General features: G+C 34.8%; 1 protein-coding gene and 1 long non-coding RNA gene across 2 annotated transcripts in view; one reads left to right on the forward strand and one right to left on the reverse strand.

The window, feature by feature from the left end:
* Positions 1-5,000, reverse strand: part of LOC106874518 (nucleolar protein 4) — a 1,458,602-nt gene that overhangs the window by 807,312 nt on the left and 646,290 nt on the right.
* LOC149134765 (uncharacterized) overlaps positions 1-5,000 on the forward strand; it is a 68,039-nt gene that overhangs the window by 62,454 nt on the left and 585 nt on the right. The window contains exon 2 of the long non-coding RNA XR_016242661.1: positions 4,885-5,000. This exon is cut by the window's right edge and continues 585 nt beyond it. This is a non-coding gene — a long non-coding RNA (uncharacterized LOC149134765). The remainder of the gene's footprint in view (positions 1-4,884) is intronic.

Below are 5,000 nucleotides of genomic sequence, written 5' to 3' on the forward strand. Positions count from 1 at the left end.
ATATATATATATATATATATATATATATATATATATATATATATATATATATATATATATATATATATATATATATATATATATATATATATATATATATATATATATATATATATATATATATATATATATATATATATATATATATTAATGTTTGTTTTTGTGTTCAGTTATAATAAAAATATTTTCGGACTGCTCTCCGACGATGGCTTAGCTTGCCGAAACTTCGAAGTCACTGTCAACAACATTCTTGCATAAGAATTATATATATATCCGGACTGTTGACATAGTAACGAAGCTAAAACATGTACAGTAAGTCTGCTTAGCACAAATTGATCTTGAACTCTGTTGTGCATGCGCGCTTAGTTTTAACGTTCTAGCTCACTTCTTCTATTTACAGTAGTGCTTGGAAGGAACGTGTGTTGCGTGTGATCATCGCATTGACCATGAGAGAGAAAGCTGCGCTGATAATCTGCATCAAATTTTGCTAAAAGCTTGGTGATTCCTGCTCAGAGGCATATTCAAAATTTTCGAGAAAAGTTTACATCGTTCTCGACACAATCAAGGAGATCTGGTGCAACTGAAACCCGAGTTTCTTATTGGTCAGCTGAAAGCAGTTTTGGCACAAACTTGGTAGACACGTGTCTCACCCTCTCAGTGATAATGGACTGAACTGAACCGTGACTAATCCGCACATCCTCTAACAACTCACGGATGGTGATTCGACGGTTTCTCCTCACAGCTGCATGCACGCGAAGTTTTTCTCAGTTCTTCTGGTCGTGGCCATCTTGAAAACGTCTGAACCACGCCTACTCTAGTGTACGACTCATACATTACTCTCCATACACATTCTGCAACTTTGCGTTGGCCTCTGAGCAGGTATTGCCATGACAACTTTCTCTGTCGTGGTCAATGCCACGATCACACGTTACATACGTTCATTCCAGGTACTACTGTAAACAGCGAAATCGAGCTAGAATGTTCAAACTTAGTGCGCATGCACAATAGAGTACAAGGTCAATCTGTGCTGAGTGGCTTTAGCCTGCGTGCTTCAGCTTCGTTACTATGGCAACAGTCCGAGTACTTATCGATCAGTTCTCGTGTGTATATATATATATATATATATATATATATATATATATATATATATATATATATATATTAAATTCAAATTACGACAAACGTAGATAAACAAACGAAGTTTGCTTTTTTAGAAGCGTTGAGATGTCTTTTTTTCCGAAAGTTAAAGAAGTGATTTTAAATTCTCAATCGCAGAATAATGCTAATAATATAGCCTGAACAGGATAAACAGCCCCTATTTTGCAGAGAAAAGTGTAGGTGGCTAGCTGTGGACTCGAACCCACACCCCGTGATTACATGTCACGATGCTTTGACCGATTAAGTTAAACTACCCACTACCACCTACACTTTTCTCTGCAAAATAGGGGTAGTTTATCCTGTTCAGACTATATTATTAGCATTATTCTGCGATTGAGAATTTAAAATCACTTCTTTAACTTTCTAATATATATATATATATATATATATATATATATATATATATATATATATATATATATATATATATATATATATATATATATATATATATATATATATATATATATATATATATATATATATATATATAAAACTGTTACTCTTCCTTGGACTATGCAGTGAAAACTGAAACAAGCCAAGAGATATCATTAAATCATTAACTTAGCTGATGTAGAGTTTATTATAAAAAGTAAAAAGTAATTATTAATTATATAGCGAGAGAAATATTATTCAAGGATTATAAAAAAAAAAAATCATTTCTCCTTTAATTACATTAGACATGCGTGTAGGTTCGCATATAGATATTGGTTTCCCTACACATACATAGACACATATATACATACTCGCACACAAAAACAAAACCCTACCATATACATATATATACATATGCACATATACATATGCAGAAACACGCAAATATTGGCATACGCTTCTCCAAACACATCATCGGAAATACATGGAAGATTATGTGTTTGTATTTGTGACATGGTACGAAGCATTGTAAGTGTGTGTGTATATATATGTATGTCAGAGGGAATGATTATATATCTAAATATATACCCAAGTGAATTAACAGTAAGAGAAACCTTGTTGTTTGAATTATCTGTAAAAAAAAAAATGAGGGACGGAAATTCGATACCACATTGCTTGTTTGCGAAAAGGAGAAAGAAAAATAATGATTGAACAACTGGAAGTAGACGAAAGAAGAGGGTAAGTGGGAGATAGATGTATAGGAAAGGGTTTTAGTGCATCAAAAAGTCAAGTAAATAAAGCGAAACTACGAGAATGTGTGTGAGAGAGAGAGGGAAGAGTGAGAAATAGAAAGAGAAGAGAGAGGGGGAAGCAGACAGAAGGACAAACAGAAAATGAGAGAAGAAAACGATGAGATGCAATGAAGAAATTTGGTCAGATGGTATGAGAGTTGAGCAAATGAGCAAGGCGGAAGGAACTTGAAGGTGGGAAGCTTCAGTAATGGTGGAATATAAAACTTCGACCAGATAAATAGTACAATAAAACGAGAAACATCCGCTCGCATCCTAAACACAAACCAATATAGCTTCGTTGATTCATATGCTGCGACGTTTTTAAGTTATAGTCACCACTTAGCGCAAGCACTCAAACACAGTGTGCATTTAAATGGGCTGGACATGTTAATTTTCATTGATGTGAAGTGCAAACCGTGGCGAATTTGCTACAGCTAAAAAGCATATACGTGGACAATGTCTAAACGAAAAATATCTCAATAGGGAATACGATAAACGATGAACAAAAGGTAGTTCATGTATGTGTGTGAGTGTATGTGTGTGTGTGTATGTGTGTGTTTGTGTGTGTGTGTGTGTTACGCGCGTGCATGAGTGTCCATGTTTGTCTTTCTGTAGAGTTTATACGTAAAGTCAGTCAAACATTAATTGAAGGATCATTCAACGTATTTGAGTACCCAAGTCACTATCAACCCTTCGCCGATACACACACACGGACACACACACACACACACACACACGCACACACACACACACACACACACACACACACATAGTATATGCATATATATATATACGTAAACACACGCATATATATTTATATATGCATACTTATATTTACGTCTACGTATAAATGCATGCTTATAGAAGTGCTTGCGTGCGCACGTGCGTATGTGTGTGTGTGTGCCGCACTCACACACACACACACACACACACACACACACACACACACGCAGACACACATGCACACGCACACGCATTAATTTGCATAGATCAACGCTGGAAATAGAGCAAATATCCTGCAATTTCAAAATTACTTGTTTTAAGTTTCAGTAACCGAGTAGATTAGATAAGGTTGATATTACCATGAATTTCGAAATAAAAGTTCCAGTCTGAAACTATGTGACGACCAGATAAGAAATCAATTGAAACGTGATGCCAATACAAATATCAAATATATTCCATTTCTACGAAGTGTTTAAATGTTATAAAAATTATAAACTTCTTTTTTCAGTTTGTTTGCATACATAGAAAGCATATAGCACTGCCATTTTCAAATTGTTTGCATTTAATCACGCTATGAAGTATGCATGTCTATATGTCTATATGCTACGCGTCTTAAAATCTATAATTATAATTATATCAGCTCATATGTAAATGCTTGTTTTTGTACATACTTGCAATTATAATTTACTTTTCCGTTCAGGTAGGATCAACAAATAAAAAGGTACCTCCTCCAGTGAGAGATAGATTTCATTTAATGTACACAGTATAAAGATAAGAGCCATTAATAATCTTTTGCTATTGTGACACGTGGTTAGGAAGATTTTTGAAACGTGCCTTGTCTCACCAAACTATCTCCTGGTTCTGGGCACATGGTTTGTTCTATTTGAAAGAGAGGACTTTGGTAACTACGAGAAGGATGATGCAAAAAGTGGAATGAGAAAGCAAATGGTTGAATATAAGCGGGAAAGGAATAGAAAAACAAGAACTAAATTAGAATTATATCCACTTTGACTGTAGAAATCATTAGTAAACTAATTAGTTTAATTATGATTTCTAGGATGAAAGGAACAATACTCAAATTTCATTCTTTTTCCGCTTCTGACCAGCCATTGTCTTCACAGCCCACTTTTTGCATAATCATGCTTCTCATTTTATCCCGTGGTTTCTTATGTACCAGAATTTTGTTTTTTAAACAGAACAACTCATGTGTTCAGAACCCGGAGATTGTTTGGAGTTACAAGGCCCGTTATAAAAATCTGGCTAACCACGTTCCCCAATGGAAAGAAACAATTAGTTACTTGTGTTTTAATACAGTGTACATTAAATGATACTTCGATACATATATGATTAACTAGCACTCCGTCGCTTACGACGATCAACGGAACAGCCTTCTGAGCACTCCACAAACGTAATTCTCAGGAAGATTCCATGTGACACTGAGTGTGAAAATGCTGGCCCTTTGCATTACAAGTACTACTCATTTTGTGTGAACTGGAGCAACGAGAAATACAGTGTCTTGCTCAAGGACACAACGCACCGCCAGGAATCGAACACGTGACCTTACGATCATGAGTCGAATACCCTAACCTCTAAGTCACGCGCCTTCACACTTCCATATGAACTTGCAGAAGATAAATTGTTAAAGTGTTTTTTTTATTTAGAAATTTTAATTACTCTACAATCTATAGATATTGGCTTCATTTCTTTCAAGAATGCCGTCTTAACTGTATTTCGATAAATATAAAACGTTCATAACTTATATATGTTTATAGCGACTAAGATATTTAATTTTATATTGCACTAAAATATTTCTTATGTACTTCTTGTTTCTTTCGAGATGGATGAATGTTTCACCAAGTGGAAAGCTGTCAATGGTCCGTTGTATTGGATGAAGCTGAAGCAGAGCAAAAATGGCAAGAAACTGCCAATAAGACAAAGTGTGGTTGTAAGACA

The sequence above is a fragment of the Octopus bimaculoides genome, chromosome 7 (genome assembly GCF_046866305.1).
Source record: "Octopus bimaculoides isolate indiv1 chromosome 7, ASM4686630v1, whole genome shotgun sequence".
Taxonomy (NCBI): domain Eukaryota; kingdom Metazoa; phylum Mollusca; class Cephalopoda; order Octopoda; family Octopodidae; genus Octopus; species Octopus bimaculoides.